Source organism: Macrotis lagotis, chromosome X (genome assembly GCF_037893015.1).
Source record: "Macrotis lagotis isolate mMagLag1 chromosome X, bilby.v1.9.chrom.fasta, whole genome shotgun sequence".
Classification (NCBI taxonomy): Eukaryota; Metazoa; Chordata; class Mammalia; order Peramelemorphia; family Peramelidae; genus Macrotis; species Macrotis lagotis.
In genome coordinates this window covers 407033516-407059629 of record NC_133666.1, presented here as the reverse complement: position 1 = coordinate 407059629, position 26114 = coordinate 407033516, and the positions used below count along the sequence as shown (strand labels likewise).

At 34.0% G+C, this 26114-nt stretch overlaps 1 protein-coding gene across 1 annotated transcript in view; it reads right to left on the bottom strand.

The window, feature by feature from the left end:
• Positions 1-25666, bottom strand: part of NCOA2 (nuclear receptor coactivator 2) — a 361814-nt gene extending 336148 nt beyond the window's left edge. The window contains exons 1-2 of the mRNA XM_074207060.1: positions 25552-25666; positions 25121-25246 (exon numbers count right to left, since the gene is read on the bottom strand). The gene's annotated coding sequence lies outside the window, so the exon portion shown is untranslated. The remainder of the gene's footprint in view (positions 1-25120; positions 25247-25551) is intronic.
• Between the last annotated feature and the right edge of the window lie 448 nt (positions 25667-26114).

Sequence of the window (26114 nt, the reverse complement as noted above, 5' to 3'; positions counted from 1 at the left end):
AAAAAGGGGAAAATTATATCGATTCAGCAAAATTAAGGAACAATATTTTTAAAGTCTGGCATTAAATATTCCATCTCTGCAAAGTAAGTGAGGAGATGCCTTCTTATATCTCTTTAGGGTCAAGTATCATCATTTTAGTTTCACAGAATGCAGTTTGGATTTTTTTCTTTCCATTTAAAATCATGTATCTTGTTTCTTGGGTTCTGTTTGCTTTACTTTGCATTAGTTCATATAAATCATCATATGCTTCTCAATTTTTATCATTTTTAATGGAATAATGAGCCTCTATCAACTTCATATGCCACAAATATTGACATTCCTCAATTGAAGGGCTCCTACTTTCTTTCAAATTCTTTGCTCCTATACATATTTTGTTGTCTGTGGATTTTCTTTTTGTCACTGATCTCCTCAGTGACAATTCCTAGCAATGGAATTTCTGGATCAAAGGGAATGGAAACTTTAGTCACTTAATTAGAATAATTTCAAATTGTTTTCCAGATCAGTTGGACCAATTCATGGCTCTACCAACAGTGCATTAGGATGCCTGTCCTTTCATAACTTCTCCAACATTGATTATCCCCATCTATTGCCATCTTTGACAATTTGTTTGGTGTGAAGTGAAACCTCATAGTTGATTTGATATGAAATTCTCTTTTTACTGTTAGAGATTTAGAGTATCTTTCTGTCATTAATAGTTTACAATTCTTGTTTTTTGAACTGTTATTCATCTCTTTTGACTACTCTTTAGGAGAAATACCTTGGTTTTATATATTTCTTAACTGTCAGGTTAATTCTCAAGTTCAACTTTACTTCAGACATGAGGATACATAAGAAAACAAACAACTAGGTAAATATGGGTCCATGAGCTAGAGACATAATTCTGTTTCATCCAATTTAGGAAAGACCACTTGCCAATGCTTCTGCCTGAATACCTATCCAGTCACCTACATTCAATTGATTCCCACTTTATTTTCTTTGTCTAACTCCCTGAGAAATTAATGTTCTCTTTCTAGTTTCTAATGGCATACATCTTAGAAGTAAAGTGATAATGATAAAATGAAATAATTGTTTCAGGGATTGCTTCAATGTAATCAACAGTACCTTAGTGACCTGAAAGTCAATTTGCCTTTTATTTCAAAGGAATAACTAAGGTTCTGGCGGGAATGAGGCTTACTAAATAGTGATTCTGATTTGTCCTATTATGCTAGTTGGGGAACACATTCTAATATAGTCACTCAACTCTTTGAAGGGAAACAAGAATTGATCCCAATTCTGGGTCCAAATGGTTCAGCACCTTATAGTCATTTCAACTGTGCTGGATTCCCAAGTAGGTGGGAATGAGACTAAAGATTGTGCTCAAAAAAAAATTAAAAAAAAAAGATTGTGCTCACCCATGATTCTCTGGAGCATCCTCTTTTGTGCCATCAGTCTTTGGAAATATATTGTTCCTATTAATGAAAAAATTTGCTTAGGGGAATCTTCTGTTCAGGCAGGAATTCAGATCACAAAAGTGTCTCATTAACTACCATCTAAGAATAAAATCTAGGTAGAAGGGAATTTTTAGGAACCTGATTGGAATCAGGAAGTCTTTTCTCCTCTACCCTTGGGAAATTATTCCCTCTGAGAAGAAAAAATTACCTGGAAAATTCCTAGTGGGAAATAAAAGCTGTAGAAAATGGATTGATGATTCTAATCTCAGTCACACTTAGATCCTGTCTAGTACTCTACTAAAAGTATAAAATAAATGTTAAGATAAACCAAATGTATAAATGCCATAATACTAGCCTCCTGAGCAATAAGAATCATTTGTAATACATTAAAAATTATGTTGGGCAAAATTGATTGATTTTTAATAGTTACAAGATTAGTAGATGAGGCAAATGCATTAGTTTTTATATGTTCTGATTTTAGTAAAGCATTCAATAGTTACATGATTTTTCCCTTGTGAAATCAATTTAAATTGACTTAGATATGAGCACTGTCATGTAAACTAAAAAATTCACTGAAAGGCTGATTATTCTGAAGAAATAGACAGGCTATAAGCTACAGGAAAGTTTATACTGTCAGCTTCAGTTATCTAGCATTCTCTCCACCAGAAATCTCTAGAAATCAGTCTTTTTAGGCTTCATCTATACCCTAATCATTGATATACATAGTGATAACCCAGCTTGATTTTTCAACACACTGAATTGCTTTCTGAACCATAAAAGAAAAATAAAACTATGTTCAATATGATTTTACATATTTTGGCAACATAACTGTTACCAAAGAAGACTTTGAAGTTTGAAGACTGGCCATCTTTATGTGATGTAGGTAGTTCCTCTCCATTAACTAGATTACTCCAATTCTTGACAATGCTAGCTAACAGGGAATTCTAAAAACTGTGAAATGTTATAATATGTTATAGCTTACTTTGGACTTTCAAAGGTCTGGAAGGAGCTTAAAAATATGTTACTGAACTCATTAGGTGAAAAAAAAAACTTGTACTTCACAAAAATAAAACCTGAGATACCTAAAAATAGCATATTAAAATTTAATGGAATCTTTCAAACTTATTTGCAACATTGCACTATCTCTTAAAAGAAAACACAAACACACTGAAATTAAATCAAAACACAGAACTAAATCTGTCTTTGAATAATGATATATCTATGTACCACAAACAAATCTACAGGTACTCTTTTGCCCATTCATTGGGAGCAAAGCTTTGACCTTTCCTTAATATCATTGAGGTAACTGCTGGCTTCCTCAATTATAAGGAATATCTCTTTATGGAAGGATCTGTGTGGTAGTATTGTTTTGTAGCAACAGCAATTCACAGAAACAATATACTGTATTAAAGAAGAAAGTTTACCTTTAACAGGGGAGATACCTTGGCAGTGGTTTCCACCAGACTCTATGATTGGGAACCCAATCTCATAAAACATTGTGTGAAATTTAATCCAAAACCATGTATTCATGAAATGTAAAAATTCAAGTAAATTTGTTATAGAAGGTTATACCAAGAAAGGGTATAGTTGGAATTTTGTAGCTAATAACACCGTAAGTCCATAGGTTCATAGATTTAAAGTTGGAATGGACCCTAGAGAAAATCTAATCAAACTCTCTCATTTTACAGAAGAGTAAACTGAGTCCCAGAGATATTTTTTTTATTTGCCCAAAGTCACTAATTATTAAGTAGATGTACAAAGTTTCGGGGGTGGCTAGATGGTACAGTGGATAGAGCACCAGCCCTGGAGTCAGGAGTACCTGAGTTCAAATCTGGCCTTAGACACTTAATAATTACCTAGCTGTGTGGCCTTGGGCAAGCCACTTAACCCCAATGCCGAGCAAAAACCTAAAAAAAAAAAGATGTACAAAGTTGATGATGACAAAGTTGATTTTCTTTACTTTGTCCCACTATAGTTATAGATTTAAATCCCAGAAACTGTCAAAATTGGATTATTTTGTTGAAAAAGGAAGAAATACACTCTTTTATTCTATATGTAAAATATATTTTAGAGTTTTTTATTTCCATTTGCTTTGCTTTCAATCAAAATGAGCAGGGGATTATTCAGTTTAGTCACTGACTGGAGGCATGCAGAATAGCTACTCTCTCCTATTAGGCACACCATCTTATCAGCCTAGAAGCAGGAAATGTTTTCTTGCTACCAGCCTGTGAGCTACTGAATATGCCATTTTCAGATGAAAAGTTATATGCATGCATATATATATTATATATATGTATTACATATCAAAATTGTCCTATACAATATTTCTACATATGAAATCTTATTTGAACCTTAACAACCCTGTTATAAGTAGGTGCTGATATTATCTCCATTTTACAGATGAGAAATCTGAGGCAGAATGATTTTTCCAGGGTAATATAGTCAGTAAATGCCTGGGGAAGGATTTGAACTCAGGTCTTCTTTTTTCCTATGTAGTACAGTAGCAACTATACTACATAGTTGTCTTTATAAAGCTCCTGTTTATGTTTTTACATGATGTTCTTTCATGACCAGGATAAGAACATTCAAGACAGAGGGAGACCTACTTTTGAATTACTTTTGGAGCTATGACTGATCATTTTAATTTCACTGAATATGGAAATGTTAGTAAAATCAAATTTTCACCTTGATATTCTTCCTCTCTATCTCAGAAGACTTACATATGAATAGACTGTCCAATTTACAGTATGTAAATATCATCTTAAAGAGATAGCTTCAAAGGATAATTTAAAGATATGATAGTAGTGATTTCTATTTTTGTGTATTCATAATTTAAGAATTGTTGATTAAGTAAGTACCTACCACTTACAAAACAACAATTAGGTGGCACAGTGGATAGAGCACCAAGCCTGGAGTCAGCAAGATCTGCATTCAAATATATTCCGACTAACTCTGTGACAAGGCAAATTACTTAACCCTATTTGACTCAGTTTCTTCATCTGTAAAATTAGTCAAAGAAGGAAATGGCAAGCTATTCCAGTATCTTGCCTAGAAAATCCCAAATAGGCTCACGAAGACACAAATTAAAAATGCCTAAACAAAATGAACAATATATTATGCGGGGCTCTGAGAAAGATACAAAGATAATTAAAACAAAATAAAGAAGTTGTCTAAGAGTTGAAGAAAGGGCTTATTCAGACAAATATTTTCCTCTTCATCAAGACTGAAAATATCTAGAGAGAATAGTATTAAACAATAAATGGTCCTCCATTTGGCATTTAAAGCTCTTTACAATCTGGTCTCTTTCTACCATTCCAGACCAATATAATATAATGCTATCATTTATCATTCTCCTCCATGCTCTTTGTGGTCTAACCTACTTTTTCTTCCTCATTCATGCCTGCTCCATGTTCCCAACTCCCTGCAGTTCCACTAACAGTTCCTCATGATAAAATTCTTCTTCCCCATCTCTGCCTCTTGAAATCCCTTGTTTCTTTCAAGCCTCAGCTCAAGCAGCACCTATTGAGAGTTATCCATTGATAAAGGTCTTCCTTTATCAGTGAAGATTGCAATCTAATAGCACTTTCTTATCTGGTGCTACTTCTTTATGTGTGATACCAAACATCCAACCCAAAAAGCTCAGTAAGGGACACAGTCTGATCCTGGCTCAAATTCTCAATCCAGTAATTAAAACTAGAGATAGAGAAATCAAAGAAGACACTTAGCAGCATAAAAAAATTATTATAGCTCTAGGATTCCCAAAGTCCTAGTCTAAAGAGAGGAAACAATTCCACAGCAACTGCAAGCTGATTAAAGGCAAAAATATTGAATTTCCACAAGAATTAAATGAATAACTAGAAGAAATGCAGCTAGAAATTTAAAAAGTGAGAGTAAGAAAGAATTGAAAAAGTAGTAAACAACTTAAAAGAAAAGATAGTAAACTTTATGTTAATAGTAGATTCCCTAAAAAGGCAAATAAAACAAACAGAAGTCAATGATTCCATGAAACATTGAGAAACTATAGAAAAGAATCAAAACTTGAAAAATTAAGAAAATGTAAGATATCTATTATCAAAAGCAACTGATCTGGCTAAATAATCAATAAAAGACCACTATACTTCCTAAAAATAATGATTTGAAAAAAAATCATAATGCTAAATTTCAAGAAATCTTAACTGAAAACTACTCATATCTATTAGAACCAGAGGGACAACTAAAGATAAAAAGAATGGATTGATCATTTGCTTAAATAAATTCCCCAAAGGAAAAGTTTCAAGAATATCAGTGCCAAAAATCCAAAGCTTCCAAATTAGAACAGAAAATACTAAAAAGAACTGGAAAGTAGTTTATGTATCAAAACTACCCTTATAAAATCACACAAGACCTGGAAGCTTCTACTATTAACTAGAGGAGATTTTGGAATATAATATACTTAAAAAATAGTATTCCCTAAGAACTTTGAATAACTTACTCTGCAAAGCTGACTGTAATTCTGCTTCAGGGTGGGAGTGGAAGGGAGAGGGTGTAATAGACCCTGAAGGACAAAAGATTTTTATTTTTAAGCATTTCTCATAAGTAGGACACAGAATTCCAGCAAAAAACCAGAAAGGTCAATTTATTTGGAAGGGCTTGTGTGATTCTCTCTAATAGTGAGAAAATAAATAAATAACCCTTCCAAAACTTAGTAAAAAAGGGTATTGAGGAAGTTAGAAAAAAAAAAGGACCTGGGGGAGAATTGATTTGTTATGAGAATTTCAACAGGGGAAAGAAAAAGAGAAATATACTAGTGTAACAAAAAAAGGAGGAAGAAGGGGTGGAACTTTCTATTTCTCTTAATTGGGGTACATGACAAGAAGAATATATAAACATGTAGGAGGAAATGGGAGAGAACAGAAATCAGATAAACCTTACTCTTATCTGATTTTTCCATAGGCGTTTTAACAAAGACTATTTTCATCTTGTATCATCTTTTTTACTTTGTTAGGTGTGTGGTTAGTTATTTTGATTTGCATTTCTCTTTTTAGTGATTTGGAGTAAGCATTTGTATGGTTGTTAATTTTTTGTTTTCTTCCTTTGAAACTTATCTTTTGACCATATATCCATTGAGGATTAGCTTTTGCTTTTATATATTTGTGCTAGTCTCCTATACATTATGTATATAAAGCTCTTGTCAGAGACATTTTACACAGAGTTTTTCCCCACTCAACAGATCCCCTTCTTATCTTTGACTTCGTTGAAGCAGTTTTTCAATTTCATACAATGAAAATCATCTCTCTCTTTTTTTGGTATTACCCTTTATCTTTCATTTTGTTTACAAATTTTCCTTCCAGCCATATCTGTGAAGAGCCCATGATGTAGTTCCCTTCTAAATGTTTTTTCAAATACTTTTTTAATATTTTTAATTCTTATATTTATATTCAATATTTATGTTCTTAAAATACCTTTAATGTTCAGACCACATATTTATTTTCAGGTCATTTTGGTTTAAAATTTGGCCTAAATTTAGTTTATGCCAAACTGATTTCCAATTTTCCTAGCAATCTTGTCAAATAAGAATTTTTTCCATGAATAATTTATGTTCTCTAACTTATCAAGCATTGATCTATGAAGTTCTGTTGTTTCTGATTCTTCTTTATTTAGTCTGTTCCATTGCCTACTTTTCTATTTTCAAAGTAGCACCAAATAGTTTTGACAAAAACTGCTTTATTGTAAAATATGAGATCTGGAAGTGCTATCCCCCCCCCCCCGAATGATAGATATATTGCCTGGGGTTGTAATATATAGTTAGATGGATACTATTTTAATCAGTCCATGAGAATATCTATATTTTATCTATATTTATATGTGTAAGCTATATATATATGTATATATATACATATATATATATATATATATATATCTCCCATGTACATACAGCTAATATACACAAGTAACTGTACATACCTTAGGGAGATATGGCAGATGGAAAATCAACTGGACTCAGAATCTAATCACAGGAAATTGTGGGCTATATTTAATTTGGCAAATTTTTCAGTGCTTTCAATGATCCCAAATAGTATGGGGCTGCATAAAATCATCTTGCTCATGTCAATATTCTTCACATGACTAAATTGTAGAATACCTTGATCCCAGAAGAATAAAAATTTCATTTGTCTCAAAGGGCAAAAAAGAAATATATGATGGGTGATAAGAGGATAATGGATTGAGTGTAAAAAAAATGGCATTAAAACATCATCCATGGGAAATACAATATGGCACTTTCTCTTGAGTCTGAAGACCTGATTTTGGAACCTGACTTTGCTGTTTATAACCTGTATTATTTTGAACTTTATAACCTGTATTATTTTGAACTAGTTATAACTTCTCTGGGTCTCAGTTCCTTAATCTGTAAAACCAGAGTCTGAATTAAATGGCATGTTAAGGCTTCTTCCATAACTAAATCACATGATTTTACAAGTATGATCAAAAAGGAGAAGGGTTTTAACAAGTTAAATAGCATACAATTATCTTTTTTGTTTGGCTTAATTTATTTTTCGCTTTGTTTTTGTTTTTGCTTATATTGGAGGAATAATCAGAAGAACCCCTGTTTTACTGGACTATCATAGTGTCTATACCAGCTCTACCACTTTCTTTGGGGCAAGTGTTTATAGCCACCATTGCCTCTGGGGAAATTGGGGAAGGTACAGAAATCCCCACAAGAATCCCCAATGCAAAGAACCTCAAATCATGCAAATAGACAACACCTTCACTTCTACACATTCTCATCCCACTATGAGAAATAACAATTCAAGCAAGTAATGATATCCGGAATAGTTAGAGAGTCATTGAAAGGTTCCTATTGTGTTGGATAGATCCTTCTTTTGTGCCATCAAATCTAATAAATATATAATAAAATGCCTGCTATGTACCAGACTGAACCTTGAGGATACGATTAAAAAAACTAAAATGTTCAGTCTCTTTCCTTTATACAGGAAGGAAGGCATTGGGAGGAATGTGGAAACCTATCCTCTTCCCTTCCAGTAGAGGAAAGAGGAGGCGAGGGAGCTGGTATCAATCAAGGCTTTCGTTAGCAGAAAGGTTAAGAGATTAGAGATGATATAGAGTTTATCCAAGTTTATCAACTTGTTCTATGGAATTGAAACCAGGTATGGCCCCAGAAATTTCATGAAAGCTTGAATTCCTTCTCAAAATCTCAAAAAATGTTTTAAAGTGAATAAAAACAAAATACATACAGCATTACAAAAGAGATCAATTACATTGAAATAGAGTTATCAAAATATTTTTTAAAACAAGTTCCCAGATATAGGTTAAGAACGCCTCTTCCATGAAAAATTTATATAAAGACTAGGACAATTATATCACAGCAAAAAGGCATGATCAGTTTGCAATTTACCTAAGATACTTGTATAATTGAGGATATAGATTCATCACCATAAAACAATGTGATAGAAAATATAACATTAAAAAAGCTTATCTGATAATCCTAATTTGGTGTGATGTGATATTGAACATTCCACAATATAAAACTCAAATGTTGCTAGAATAAACTCAAGAGAGCATTTTCACACAAGTATGTAATAGAAGATAGGGATTTAATGAACTGGCTTGGTTCCAACAAGTGCTAGTAACTCTTTACTCTGAAAAAAAGTGGAATTTACCTACAGTTACAAATAGAATACTTAGTAAAATGGCAAAAAAAAGCAAAACAGCAGCAGCACCTTGAACTTTTTGAATTTAAACTATGATACAAATTTCTTCAAATGAATATTTCATAAAAAGCTCATTCATTCAAAAATATTTATTAAGGATTTTTTGTTTGCAAGATCCTTTTCTCTTTTCCTTCCATCTTGTAACACAAATCACCACTTTTTTAAGTTACGACATCTTTGCCCCACACAACTTTACAGTCCTGCCTTTGTAAGCTTATAGAATGATGAATGAGAGGGCACAGCACAATCCCTTTTTTCCCTCTAAAATTTAATTCAATTTCTTGAAAATTAAAGCAAACAATTTAAAATAATAAGAGTTAATTACCCTCAGTTTCTTTTGAAGAATTTGTGTGTGGTGGGTGATTTTAAAATAAGTGCTCATGTATGGCTTTGCTTGAGAGATTGGTATGTTTATATTTATTAAGATACATGCTACAAAAATTATAATTAATGTTAACTGAGGAAAATGTCAAAAAAGAACTGGCTCTTATTTCTGAGTTTTATCTGTCTTTATTTCTTCTTTTAAAATCTGGGTCTATAATTTTTATTTTCTACCATGTCTCAATTTCTTCTTTAAGACAGCCAGAAAATTAAGTTTATAGTTTATTTTAGTATTCCTTTACATCAAATTATATGGGTAAAGATTCTGCATACTCATACCATAATCCCATTTCCAAAAGAAAAAAATACAAATCTTTAATTTAATAGTCCTTCAGTCAAAAAAAATTGAGAAGATAGAGTATATAGAGTACTGAAGTGAGCATCATAAAAGGGAAGCAAAAGTTTGACATTTCAAGAAATCTGTCCAAAAAGAGATTATGACCTCTTTGAAAAATCTCAATTTTGGGAGAGATAACTGCATAATTGCATATACAAGTCAAAACTGAAGATTATATTTACAAATCTCTATTATAAACATGACCAAAATACTCTGGCTTCCCATGACAAATGCTCTGGATTTAGGATTCTTTTAAAGAAACAGTGTTGAGAGTGTGGCAGGAGGCAAAGTCCTCAAATAAAAGAAAGAATAATGTTTATTCCCTATCCTTTAGAAAGTAAAATAAAAACCAGCTCTTTTAAGTGACTAGTTTGTTTGAGTGACATGGACAGAAGGCTCAGTTCAAGTACAAGTGTAAATCCACATCTAGGAGAAAACTCAGAAGACATATTCTATCAATGATGTATAAATCACACAGGTGATCTTGTATGCCCTATCAGGGACTTTGGTGGTAGAGTAAGGAAGAATTACTACCTCACAATCCCAGAGTAAAAGGCTACAATACCAACATAGGATTGAGTATTTCCCAATTGTCAGCTCTTATACTCCCTAGGATAGCTAATACCTGGTTTGCTTTTTCCTCTGCAACCTCAGTGGTTTCCATGGCAGCTTTGCCTTTGATTGATTCATGCTTCAAGAACTTGATCTGTCTCTGATATTCTATAGTCACACCTGTCTCATCCCTATACCTTCATGGCAGAAGATAACATTCTTGAATTCTTCCCTTCAGTTGACTACAAATGACTGAGACCTGGCTGCTGACTTTTAGCATGTTAGCAGAATGCAATAGGGTTTCCTGCCCAGAAGACCACACTTCTCTATCAGCCTCAATTTAAAAAAAAGGCTGTCTCTGAGAGCAGATTGTTTCCCTTCAGGAGAATGACTGGCTCTGGGGAATGACTGGCTCTGGGAACAGGTGGAACAAGTCATCTCATCCACAGTCAGATTCATAAACCAGCCTAACAAGTTCTATGGTCCTGCCCAAGACTTCCTGGGTTTCCTTACACAGCTAATTATCTTTGGGGACTTGAATTTAAATCAATTGGGACTAGGTCCTGGACAGGCAAAGACAAAAACAAAACAGTCCCTACCCTCAAAGAGGCTACATTTCTCCTGGAATGGCATAATTTATATAGCTAGGTAGAGTAAATATGACATAGTCTGAAAAACGGAAGATCATAACAATTGTGGGTTTGGGAAAGGCTTCTTAGAAGGTGGTTTTTAGCTGATTTTTAAAGGGACAAAAAAGATTCTAAGAAGTAGAAGTAATGGAGATGGGAACTGAGAATGGGAGAACCTTCCTAACATGGGGGACTATTAATGCATGGGGAATGAAAATGGAAACCAGGGTGCTGGCAATAGCTAGCAGATAAGTTAGCATAGAAAGTATGAAGAAGAATACAATGAAATATAGCTGGAAAGGTAGTATGGATTCGGTCTGCAAAGAATCTTCAATGACAAGTTGAAGGCTTTGTATTTTATCCTAGAGACAATAGCCCCTGAAGACTTTTGAACAGGCTAGTGACAGTCAAAGCTGTATGTTAGCAGTGCTGTGGAGAACAAATTGGGAGGATAGGGAAGACAGGGAGATCATTAGGAGACTAAGATGGTAGCCCTGGGAATGATGGTGATGAGGTCCTGAATTAGAGTGGTGGCTTTGGGAGTGGGAAGAAGGGGAAAGATGCAAGATAGAATGAAAAAAAAGACCTGGAAGCTGATTGGACTTGAGGAGTAATAAAAAGGAAAGTTACAGACCTATGTTACTGGGAGGACACAATGGAAGAATGAGAAAGTTCTAAGAAAATAACTTTTTCCTACTTCAGAGCTTTATCTTGACTGGCCCTGGTTGTAGGTATATGTGGTTGAATAAACACTAAATACAAATAAAGATAAAAGCTGAGTTTATAGAGTCTAAGCAGATGAAAGATTTGGCAGTTAAGATAGTTATGCAAATAATCAAACCAAATCAATAAACCCAGAGTTGGAAGAGCTATCAGAGGCCATCAAGTCCAGAGGCTCTTGAAGTATTTATGTGCCATGGATACTTTTGGAGAAACAGGTGTAGCATATGGACTCATCATAATAATGTTTACAAATGCTCAAAATAAAATGCATGTATTATTTCAAAGAAAATCAATTATATTAAAATAATTACAAAAATATTTTTAAAGAGTTCATGAATTCCAAGTTAAAAACAATCCATATTCTAGTTTAACTCATTATTTGAATAAAACAGGCAGCTCTCTAGACAGCTCATTCTACTTTTGGACAATTTGAGTTGTTTTCCTTGCATCAAGTTTAAACCTGCCTCTTGGCAGTCTCTATCCATTGCTCCAATGCTGTCCCTAGGGTTAAGCAGATTGTCTAATTTTCCTTTGACTTGATGACCCTTCAAATATTTGCACATATTGTCCTATCACTTTATTCTCCACTTGCTTCTTTTTTGCAAGTTAAAACATTGCCATTTGTTGAGCTGATTTGCATATGGTATGAACTCAAGGCCCTTCACCATCCTGGTTACATTCTTCTGGATATTCCTGATTCCCTCCTAAAATTTTGGTACCTAGAAGTGAGGGAAATACTCTAAATGTGGTCAAACCAAGGTTGGATACCATTGGGTTATCCCTTCCTAATTCTTGAAAACTCTATCTCTCAGAATGTGGCCCAATATCACATTAGCTTTCATGTTATGTGTTGATTCAAAATTTTATTAATTTTTTAAAAATAATTTACAATCTCAAATTCACTTTGATTTGAATTCAGGGATGTACTGAAGCAGTTCATACCATCTTAAAAAGAGCATTTACATCTTTGAAATGGGCAAACACTAGAGATCTGGGTATAATTTATTGTTTTGTTGATTGTCTAGATTGGGAAAATGTTAATAAAGCAAATTAAGCTTAATAATATATAATAATCTCCCCCAGAACACCTCTACTGAACTGTACATATCCATGTTGTCAAACAAATAATAGCCAATTTTACCTTTACTTTTTCTGAATAAAAATATATCACAATGTACTTCCTTACACAACAACCATTTTGAATATGATTTATTGATTCAACAAATATTTGTGGTATATCTACAATGTACAGGAAATAGAAAGAAGCACAAGCAAGGATATAAAGTTGAACATGTCCATTCCTGAAATAGACTGAAGAACTTCCCAAAGTAAACCTACTTATACTTCGCAGAATCTACAATTTCATCATAAGAATTTCTTTCACTGGTCAATTCTCATCCATCATCTTCCATAATTCCTCCACAGAGAATCAACCTAATGCACTGAAGAGCATCATCTGTTTTTAAAAACATTTCATGGATATTATTACAACACTTAAGGGTATCCATCTGTTATCCCTTAGAGTTGTTATGTATCTAGACACCTCCTTTACCAGATATACATATATATATATATTTTCCAAGTTACATATCACAGAGTTTTTGAGAAACCCTAGGACCTGTAACTGATACCCCTGAGCATCCTCTGTTATTGGATAGTATATATAGTAGTATACAATATGGTAGACAAATGGGTAAAATATAGAAGAGGAACTGATAAAGGGTCAATCATGTTGGTCATGGAGTCAGCTTTTATATTAAAAAATCAATAAAAATCAGTATTCTACAGTTTTGCTACAACTCATCATTCTTGGGAATATGGAATCATTGACAGTAGTTGAGCAATTATATTTTCAAGTTATTTCAGTGTCTTTGGATGTGGTTTGTCTGGTCCTAGTGGTTTAAACTCAATAACACATTTACTTATTCTCTTATCTTGCCTCAATTTGCTTTGCTTTTCATTATAATCTAAACCTGGTTAGACTTGCCACCTACCTTGCTGATGAACTTTTTGGATCTTCCCATCTAAAGTTTCTTTTATATTTTTTCTCTCTCCCTCAATTAGAATGTGAATTCCTTGAGAACAGGGTCTGTCTCACTTTTTTATATCCTCAACATTTAACAATGTGTTTGACATTTAATAAACAGTTAATAAGTATATTTTCATTTATTCTATTATCTTAATCATCTTTGTTTAATGATTCTGAATATCATTCTCCTTGGTGGCAAAATCAGAAGGAAAATAAGAGGTAGATACTATCCATGATCATCTTTTCTACTTCAGGTTGTGCTCCTATGCCTTCTTTGCCCATCTTCTAATCCTCAGGCATGCTAAAACAGGGTGAATGATAGAATTTGGGGGGGGGGGGGAATCCCTTCATGTTATCCTAAACATTCAATGCAAACTTCTTCTCATTTAGTCATTCCTTATTCCTGAAATTCTTTTTCTTTTTGTAGAACTAAATTGTCTTTAGTATTTATCCTCATTATCTCTTTCTTTATACTTTCTGTACATGTATATTAAAATTTTATTTTTTTTTGTTGTTTCTTTGTTTTTAGGTTTTTGCAAGGCAATCGGGTTAAGTGGCTTGCCCAAGGCCACATAGCTAGGTAATTATTAAGTGTCTGAGACCGGACTCCTGACTCCAGGGCTGGTGCTCTATCCACTGTGCCACCTAGCTGCCCCAGGACTTGAGAATTCTATTCAGGAAGACTGATGCTACCCCCTCTATTGATAAAGAGATAATAAATTGAAAATGCAAAATAAGACATACAGTTTTGGACATAATCGATATGGAAATTTGTTTTGTTTGACATGTATGTATAACTTTTGCAAGAGCTTTTACCCCTTTTTTCTTTTTCCCAATGGGGTCATGGGGTCTGTGATGGGAAAGCTGAGAGAAATAGGGATAGGGAAGAGAGAGGAGAGAGAGAGAGAGAGAGAGAGAGAGAGAGAGAGAGAAGTAGGAGAAGAAGAAGAAGAAGAAGAAGAAGAAGAAGAAGAAGAAGAAGAAGAAGAAGAAGAAGAAGAAAAGAGATTCTTAGGGACATCTTTTTTTTTCCAAAATGGGGAGAAAAGAACAAAAGGTTAGGAAGAAGATCAGACAAGCAGAAAGCTTTGAATGTTATAGGTTTTGATCTTATGTGCTTTAAAAGAAAAACAAGCTGTACATAATAGAGGTCCACAGTTCATATCCAGTCCTCATTTTCTGTTCATATGCAAATGCCTATTCTTTTTGTGTTTGTTAATTACTGAATAAAAATAAAAATGAATTTGTAAAAAAAAAAAAGACCCCACAGCCCAGGAACCTGCTGATATTTCTCCTTTACTAGGTCAAACCAGAAGAAATATTAATTCAAAGCAAAAGGCATTTAATTAAATAGAATCACAAAGTAAGAATCTTTGTCATGTAAATAGAGGCACACCCTCCCACAGATACTCATGTCACCATCAAAAAAAGGAACATGAATAGGGAACAAGAATAGGGAACACATATAGCTAGGGAGCATATGCAGGGAAAATATTCATGCTCCTGGGGCTGCCTCTCAAATGGAAGCTGAAGTCACCTGCTGCACTGTTTTCTCTTCCAAACCAAAACTGTGTTCCACTGAGCTAGGGAGTTGCTGGTTGATCACTGCTGTTTTTCTATTGAATTTTTATATCTTCTGGTTTTCTTCTGAATCACATCTACCATGTGACCTCTTCCCCACAGCAAAAGCAATCATAGCTTTTTTTCTTTGTATCCCATTCCAAAGTGTTGGACTATTCTGGTCCTTTTGTGACAATACAGAAATCCTGAAAAAATCCTTAGGTCAAGGTTATCTTTTGAAAAGTTTTGCTCATACCTTAGAATTCAGTCCTTTAGGTCTTCTCCTCCAACTCTTCCTTCTTCCTCTTCTCCTCCTTTCCCTCCTCCTACTACTTCTTATCCTTCTCTTTTTCTTGTGAGATGAAAAAAATTGAAAAAATTCCCTTCATATCCCACTGTTAATTTCTGGATCATACAAATTATCATGTATTGGGAACAACAATACTGAAGAGAAAGGGTGGAGATGGTCACTTTTGTCCCACATTCCTGGCCTACCAAAGTCGTTGCTTTCCCAATGTCACTATCAGGAACTATAATATAGTGCTGTCACTTCTTCTCAAAGTTTTTGCCATTTCTACTTTTGCAACCTATTCTTAATTATGAATAAGAATTAAGAAAAAAAAGTCTTTGTAGTCATTTCCTCCCCTTTCTGGAGGTTGAAATTATCATCAGCATGATAAGTAAAGAATTTCTTCTCTGAAAAGAAATTTTGAGCAGATGTCAGAGAAGTTGGAAGTCCCCATAACAATTCCATGCCAATATTCTAATCTGCTTTTGAAACTCCTCATTCATTTCCTTATTTTAGCCAGGAAGTTTGTAGTATACTCCCACCACAATATTGCTTCTGTTTCTCCCTTTGCTGGTCTTTCCCCAGATATTCTTATCATACTCCACCCATCTGTATGTATTTCCACAAAGAAGTGAGAAAGTTTATCTTCATTATCTAAAATATTATGCTTTCCATTGCTTTTATTTCCACCTTCCTTTAGTTTCTGAAGACACTTCATTTTATTGGTAACTGATGAAAATAGAGCTTTCCTAAGACTTTGCAATCCTTAGAGAGGCTTTCTAGTTTCTTCTGGCAATCATGCCATTGGTCCCCACCTGAACTCCCAGCAGTGGTTCATTGGTTATGGTCATTTGACAAGTCTTGATAACAATTTCTGTCATGCCCAGTCATGTACTCTAGGAAGAGAACATTGCTCTTAATGTTCTTTTCTGGATATTTCTTCACAGGAATCTGATGGTCAACAGGATTGTGCTTCTTCTTTCTCCTTCCTTCTTTCTTGGTCTTCTTCTGTCTCCCTTCTTTCATACCAGAACCTCCAGAATCTCATCATTTTGTGGAGTATAGGAAACTGCTTTCCATTTAAAGTTTATAACTCTACCCTCTATGGAATGACTTCTGAACCCAAAAAGAAGTTCTAAAAGTTTAATGGTTCTTCTTCCTTTTCTTCTTTGTATCACTTTCTTCTACCCTCCCAAACTCCTCACACAAATCTGAATTTCTTTCTGCCATTTTAAATTATTTTTCCCCTTGAAAATATAAACAACTCAGGAAAAAGGTTAGAATCATAATTCTAGGTTTATACTTTATATATTTTGTCTTTCTGTGTTAGATATATGCATGAGTGTGCCTATCTAATATTTAAACATAATTGGCCAGTGGCATCAATCGATTCTGAGCTAAGTTCTGTCCCACATTTGCAGAAAGGAGGAAAAGGATAATCTAGGACCATCAACAGCCCATTTAGGGGGATGGATGGGTAGTCAGGATTCTCTTTCCTCCAGTTTTCAATATGGATATTAGGATGGCATTCTATTTATCTGCTACCCGTTAAATAGTTCTAATCTAGGGACATGAGTCTGGGTTCAGAATTGTTGTCGTTGAGTTGTTTCAATCATGTCCAACTTTCAATGACCCCATTTGGGATTTTTTTTGGCAAAGAGCCTGGAGCTCTTTTTCTTCTCCAGATCATTTTACAGATAAGGAACTAAGGCAAATGGAGGTGTAACTTGTCCAGGATCACATAACTAGTATGTGATTGACTCAGATTTGAATGTAACTTCTCCTGACTACAGAGTCAGGACTCTATTCATTGCACCACCTAGTTGCCTTTTGGTTCAGAATATAAACTGCTAACTGATCTCCTCTCAAAGAGGATAGACCTTAGTTTACCCTCCTCAGCATCACTCCTTCCCACCAAATGATGTTTTCACAAGATTATCACCAATACCTAATAAACCTTTTTATCAAAGAAAACAGCAAATAGAAATCAGAGTACAGATTAGACCAAGGAACAAAGGAGCTCTTTATCTTGGATCAAGATAAAACAGTTCATTGCAACCAAGGAAGATTATCTCCCAAAGGGGGTCCACTCTGAAGGGTTGATGAGGGATAACTTTTCCACATATCTGTGACTCCTAGTGCTCCCATTAGTCATTCAAAAGTTTAAATTGAAGCAGTTATGTAGCACAGTAGATAAGATACTGGCCTGGGAATCAGAAGGATCTCAGCTCAAAACAGGGCTCAGACATTACTAGCAGTGTGACCCTGGACAAGTCATTTAATCTTGTTTCCACAAAAGAAAAGAAAAGAAAACTTAAATTAAAAATAAAATAGCTTGAATTTCATCTCTCTTGAGGTCATCTTTCAAACTATGTATCCAGTAAACTGAAGTAAGTATATTCTCAGCTTATAGGGTTGAGCCTCAGTTGAGACTCAATCAGAAGTCATATATCCTAAATATAGTGATATCAAAGGACTATCCCCAAGGAAAACTACTCCATGCTTTTGTGGAAACAAGGTTACAGTGAAATTCAACTCCACTGAGATGATAGAACACATATTTTATTTATTGCTATTATTTCCCTAGACATCAGCATTTTTGTATTTTAGTGTCTTTTCAATTCTTGATGCTAGATTTCTCGGTGACACGAATGCTATAACAAATTCTTTTATTTTTAGGTTAAGCCTTGAAAACGTCTTAATGAAAAACAGTAAGCATAAATGGAATAGCTTCTCTAGATTTAACACTATCTAACAGTAAAAACTAGTGGGAAAAAGTAGAAGTAAAATCTCTATAGATTGTGATCATGGAGAATGAAAAAAAGTCATAAATTGTTGTTTTTTCAAATGGAGGGGAGAGTAAGTTTAAGATTAATGAATGACTTCCAACCCTTAAAAATTCCAAAACAGATTATTAAACAGATGGAAGAAGGAATGAACAGGCATTTATTAAATGTCTATTATATACCAAGCCCTGGGCTAAAAACAAGAAGACAAATAAAAAAACAAAGTTAGTCCCTGCTCTCAAGAAGCTTATATTCTAAAAGGGGCTGATAACAGATTTAGGGAGAGAGGTTTATTTTGGTTTAGAAAGTTATAGAGAGGGTAAGTGAAGTAACAGAAGTTTGACACATCTTTTAGAGTATCAAGGTACTATTTATTTTATTATAATTCTATCTATAATTCTAGAACTGAAAAAGAACAGAAGATAGATATGGCATCAAGACAACTGGAAAGAAAATAATGGGGGGAAAAATAAAGTAAATCAAAATAGAGAGGACTATATGAAAGGGTTTGTGAATACTTAAAGAATCAGTGTTTCCTAAGAGCCATCACAATGATTCACTAAGTCATATCAAGCTAACATTATTTCTATTTTCAATATAACAGGGGGAATGCTAGAAGCATCCTATATCTAGACTTAAGCAAAGCACTTAAAAGTTTTTCATGATAGATGTACAATCAGAAAAATAAAAGAATTCAGACATTTGCCATCATTTTGGCATAGGACAAAAAGAAACGTCTAAAGGAATATTTGACTTAGTCATAGTCATAAACATGCAACCCTAAAATGTCCCCAATAAAATTGCATGATTTCATGTGAAATATAGCAATTTATATAAAGGTTAAAGCATTACAAAGCCAGGGGCATGCCTTCTTCTTCCTTTGTAATCCCCCCATTTCCCAGTCCATGAACACTGTGGACATTCAACATTAAATGTGTAACTTCCATTGACAAAATGTGAGAAGTGATACCAGGAATCAGAATGAAACTACATGATGAAAACATCAATATGAGAAGTGAAAACTTTAGAATATCATCTAGATGATTCCAAATATCTAAAACATTTATTGGTGTATGGTTAGTCAATAAGCATTTAATAACTGCCTACTATGTATTTGCAAAGAAAGGCAAAAGATAGTCCATGTCCTGGAAGGATTAATAATTTAATGAGGAAGGCAGCTACATTCAGGATAAATGAGAAATAATCAAAAGAGGGAAGACAATGGGAAGAAATATTGGTTAATTGTGGGATTTTATCTGGGACTTGAAGAGATGAGGAAGAATATAGTTCAGATATGGGAAACAGTCAGAGAAAGTGCCTTTGGCAGAGAGGCAGTGTCTTGCTCATGAACAAGGCAGGAGACCAGTATTATTGAATGGAAGAGTGTGTGGGGTGGGGGGAATGGAAGGTACAAAATTGAAAAGATTGGGATCTCCCAGAGATCTGAGGGGGAATATGCTATGAAGGGCTTTGAACATCAAATAGATGTTCCAAGCTTTTGATCCTGCAATAGCTTGGGAACCAAATGTGTATAGACCAAACATAAAGGAAATTTTCATGTTCTATTGAGATATTTTAGAATCAGGAAGAATGCCATGATATACAGACCAATATAAAAAACTTTAAATATGCAAGTATACCCATAGGAATTAAGTGATTTTTTTCCAAGGTAATATAGCAAATAAATAATAGGGTCAATATTTTAAACTCAGGTTTTCTGCCTCCAATTTCATTAACAGAATATAACTCAAGCTTTAGTTTTGACAAAGAAATTATTGCCCCCTATATTTTTCAAGCTATTAGTTCTAGTCCTTCCCTTTATTCTGTTTTAACTATGCTGTGAGATTATTCAATTAAACCTTATACATTCAAAATGTAACATTCTAGCCCCACCAAAGCTAGACACACTTGGAGCTTTTACTTAATTGGATCTCACTCATTAGTCTTGGTCTTTATTTAACTCTCCATTATGCAGTTCTATTTATTTGATTTATTTCATTTGGCTTAGGTATTTTATACGTTGTCATAGTTGAGAAAATTTTAAGAGATTAACTTGGCATGATTGGGGAGCTGCACATGGAGAAGTCAATTTTCATTGAGGTAACATTTTTAAAATAATTACAATGACTTTGGACAGAACTATGCTGTAGTGTTGAATAAAGTAGTTTTGAGAATCCAAGATGTATGAGTTTCTTCTCTATTCTTGTCATTTATTAATGGTTGAATAATTTAAAATTTGGTCAAATTATTTAGGCTTTAGTCAAATCATTTAAGCTATGTCTACATGATATCAATATCTGTATGAAAAATGAAAGTTTTAGTCTACTAAGTTGCTGTTTCAAAATCTTCTAATGATCAGACAAATATTTCAACATTTCAGCATGTAGGATTTTATTGATGTGAATACTTCCAACATAGGAGGAGCTCATAATGTAATCAAGTCTTCTGGTTCTTAGTTATTCTTATTTATATCTTTCCACATATCCCTCTCAAAGGATCTAACACAATGAGCCTTTTCTTCATGTCCTTTGTCATTTTGTGGGTATCAGTGCAGTGCTAAAGGTTGGACCACCAGGATTGTATATCAACTATTATTTGACTTCATTTTATGTCCTGGTCACCTACTTTTTCAATTATACATTTCCTAGATGATTTTCCTCCTGCCATCTTTTTTTTTGGCATGCAAATCATACAGCCTGCTGTGGCTTTCTTGGGTCCTCTAAACCTTCACTAATTGACTTCTGGATATACTCAATACTCATGATAATGATTATTTAGACCTTATAGTATTTTATCATTTACTGCTATTTATCATCAAAGAAAAATTATCATCACTCCAGAAGATTGGTTTTGGGTCTGAGAATAACTGTCATCATGAATAAGCTGAAGAATGACCCCTGTTATCCAGGCTGCTCTCTTCCTTCTATTATAGTTTGAACTCAGCCTTCATATAGAATGAATGAAAAGAGGAATAGATGTATTTGGAATCCAGTGAGCTGGGGTTGAATCCTGATGTTGTCACATACTTCCTGCCTGACCTTGGACAAGTTATCTAATCTCTCTGATTCTCATTTTTCTTATCTGTGAAATGGAGGGGCTTCATTTCAGTGCTAAATATATGATCTTAGAGTCATCAAGAAATAACCAACATGTTCTTTCATACTGACATTTTGGATGTATTGCTTTAAAAATATTTCTTTTGAAATGCCTTATTAGTAGAATCTTTCCTTTAATGAAATGCTTAATCTCAGTCTGAAATTTTTATGCAGCGATTTTTGCCTTCCATTTAAGAGTAATCTTCTCTACCTCAGTTTGCTCATCTATAAAATGGATAGAACTAGGTTTTGTGAAAACTTGTATTCTCAGATAACATGAATGTATAATACTACAATTTTTATAGTAAATCCAAGTTTGTTTCACTTAATTTTTAAGATATTTTGCTATAGTTTATTATTTACCTCATGTATAAATTGTTTTAATTTTTATTTTTATCGCAGACATTATGATACACTAGCTTTTTCCTGCTCCCTCATATATGTTTAAGTGTCTGTGTATTAGTTATTTGTCAAAAAATAGATACTGGAGTATACTATTTATGCCTAAGTTCAGTCAATGAGTATTTATTAAATGACTACTATAAACCAGACATTTGTTAGAACCATGGATAGCTTTCATATCCTGTATATTTTAGCCTAAGCCACAATTACATTTTAAAATTTATTTTTATGTAATATAGTGTAGTATAGTGGAAAAACCATATAAAGAGTCAAGAAGCCTGGATTTCATATATGTTCTCATACATATTAGAGGAATCACTTGCTTTCACAGTACCAAGATCCCCTTTAGAGCCAATATTCCAAAAGCCTATGATTCAATCACAGCATAAGGTCAAAATATAGCAAAAGTCAATAACCTTACAAAATTTCTTTTCAGAATTTTGTTACCACCATTGGATTCCATTAAAATAAAGATTCTTTGACAGTTCATACCCAAATTATTAAGACATCAAAGAATTGAAAATAGAAAATTTTGATAACATAAGATTGAAGAGGTTTTTCCACAAACAAAAGCAATGGAGCTAAATAAAGTTAAAGGGAAAAAAGGTAACTGGGAAAAAAATTTTTAAATAAATTCATTCATTTATTTATTTTTAAAGCTACATACAAAGATAGTTTTCAATATACATTTTTTTGGGGAAGCTTTTGAGTTCCACATTTTTCTCACTCTCTCCCTTGTCTCCTCCCTTCCCTTGGCAACAAGTAATCTGATATAGGTCATACATGTTTAACTATGTTAAATACATTTCCATGATTAATCATGTTGTGAAAGAAGAATCAGAATAAAAGGGGGAAAATGTAAAACACAAAACAAACTTTATAAAATAAGAATTGTATGCATTAAGACTTGGGGGGGGGGATTTTGCAGCAAGTTTCTTTGCTTTTTTGACAGAAGCCTCACTTTTAAAATCCATAGGTAATTGATTCAGATTTTTACTTTGAACAAGAGCTACTCCTCAAATGATAAGTGGCAAAAACATATGAAGTTGACAGGGGAAAAAAATCGAGTTATCCAGAATCATTGGAAAAATGTTCTGTATCACTAATAATTAGTGAAATGCAAATTAAAGCAACATTGAGTTTCTATTTAATACCCATCAGATTAGCAAAGCTGACAAAAAAAGGGGAAAGGAAGGCTATGAGGAAACTGACACATTAATACACTATTAGTCAACCAATTCTGAAGTGCAGTTTGGAACTATACCCCAGAAGTCACTAAAAGTATGCATACTCTTTATCTACTGGTACTATTACTAAACTTATACCCAAAGAGATTGAAGAAAAGCACTAATGTACAAATATATTTATAGCAGTTCTTTTTATGGTTACAAAGAATTGGAAACTAAGGGACCATCTACCGACTGAGGAATGACTGGACAAATTATGGTGTAGTAAAGTAAAGGAATACTATTGTACTATTTTTAAAAAAAATGAAAGGGATGGTTTTAGAGAAACCTAGAAAGACTTACATGAATTGGTACAAAGTGAAAAGAGCAAAACCCAAAGGATAATTTATTACAATGATGTTAATACTATAAAGGCAGTAACATCAAAATATTTTAAAACTCTGATAGATGCAATAACTAACCATGATTCCAGAGGATACTTACAGAAGATGCAGAATAAATAGATGTTTGGAAAAGGCCAGTATGGGAATTTTTTATTGACTGTGCATATTTGTTATAAAGGTTTTGGGGTATTTTTTGTTGCTTTTAGTGGGGAGGAGGTAAGAAGGAGAGAAAAAAATCTGCTAAGTGAAAAAAATAAATTTGAAATATTTGAAAAAAATGAAATTGTTTCCACTCTAAAGGTCTTCTCCTATTTGACCGAACTTGCTAATTCTTTTCTGCTTTTTATGTTTCTTTTTTATCCTTTGACACTCTCTTATCTGTTTTTCCCTTTTCCCAACTTTCACAGTCTTTTGACAGAAGTATGATAACCCATTTAATGATATATGTAATAATAATGATAGCAGCTAAAATGTATATAGACTTTAAGAATTGCTAAGTATTTACACATTGCTATTTGACCATCAATCTTTGAGTAAATGAATAACTTTTAGATTGATTATACTGAATTTGGTGAAGTATGTGACTTGCATAGGATCAAATGACCTTTTGATAATATCAAAGATAGGCTTGTAATCCAAATCTCCTGACTCAAAGTACAGAAAACTATCCACTCTATCATACCATAAAGGTCTTCAAGATAATTTGGGAGGTTTTTGGTTTGGGAATTTGTGTTTTTAGTCATGGATATATTTGCAGTTTTGAATAAACTATCTGCTTGGAATATCCTACTTACTCAACCTCCTAGTAGAATCACATCTTTGATTGTACTTGGCCTTACCCCATAGAATTGTAAATCTAGATTGTAGCAAACCAAAGTGTGTGTGTGTGGAGGGGGGGAGGGGGCTTGACTCACCCAGACTGAAATTCCAACCTAAGGAATTCTAGAAAAACATGGTCTTTTGAAAAGAGAACTATTTAGTTTTATGGAAATGACATATCACTGAGGGTTTAGAGTCCCCAACTCTGGAGTTATACAGATAAATTTCAATCTTAGGAAACTAAATCATATAACTTTGCCTAATTTTGTCCCCACCCAGGGTTTCCTCTGGGAACTTCAGAAAATAATTCTTATTTAAGTCTCCACAGATTTGAGTAAAAGAACCTCAGCTCCCATCTTAACTTTTAAAGTAATAATATTAGATACAGATCGGCTTTTTTTCATCCCAGAGAGAAAATGAAAACACACACACACACACACACACACACACACACACACACACACACACACACACAACTCACCAGAGCCCATAACAATCAGAATACTCATCCCTAAGAAGACTCCCACTTTCTACCCCAGAGACTAATGCTGGCCTCATTTTAGAGTACTTCCCTAAGGGTCGGAATTTCTTCAGATGGGAAATATTCTTGAAGTTGCTAAAGGGACCATCTCTTACATTTCTGTACATCCCAATTCCCTTCCTGCTGCCCTCCCCATCCCCACCCTATATACAAGCTTCTCACTTCATGATACTTCTTTAGGATTTGACTCTTTTCATAAAGGAGTTAACTTTGGGGTTTCTAAAGAGACAGTTTATTCCCATCAAAATACATTATCATAGTCACTCACAGTGGTAGAGGACAAAGGCAAGGCTCCAAGTCATCTTGACCCAGTACTTGTCCTCAAACTCTGCCCAAAGTCCAGGAATTCAACTCTCCTCCAGAAAATCAGTGTTCAGGAACTTGCACTATTATTCTAGAATTAAATTAAATTCAAAAAGCAATTAATAAGTGCCAACTTTGGGCCAGGCACTATGCTAGACTATAGGGATGCAAACAAAGAAATTCTACAGAACTCAGTAATTCTCCTCTGCTTTCTTTCTCCTTGTTGCTCTCTTTAGAACTGAGATAAGGGATGGTCATTCCTTTGGAGGTTATGAGGAAGTATCACCATTATCTTCCAGGTTCCCAGATCTTCCCTCAAGTCTGATTTCTACTCTCTGAGACTGATGGCAACCCTTCCTATCCCCCTTTATAGACCAAATACAAAAGGATACCTACCTCTGATGCCTAGATGTCGAGCCTCAAATCATCCTGATGCTGAAAATCATTCCCTAGAAGAGGCATAGGAAGACACTTTAGTTTATAATCAAAGTCCCAAACAAGAACTTCATCCCTTTAAAGCCAGAGAGTTGAGCAGCTTCTCCTGATCAACCCTCCACTCGTATTACAGGATCAGGAGGAAAACAAAACCTTTTATGAAAATGTTTTTCAAGGTCCTGATAGGCAAAGATCAAACTCTGTTACTAATTCTAATTCTTTTTTCTTTTTTTCTGATAACTTCACAAAAAAAACAAAAATATTTCTCCTGTGACCAAGTTGATGTACTCGTTGTTCTTGGAACAGGCAATGTGCATTCCTGCCTTGATACTTTTTGCATACACTATCTGGGCTGTCCTCTTGATTAAGCCTCCCCATCCCCTTCACTTGTCTCACTCCTACACTACAGGTCCCACTTAGCTCACCCTCACAATGATCACAGCCTCCTATAGAACCTTTTCTGTGCCTTTGTTATTTTCAACCTTATATTATTTTCATCAATTTATATGTGGGCCATCCCTCTT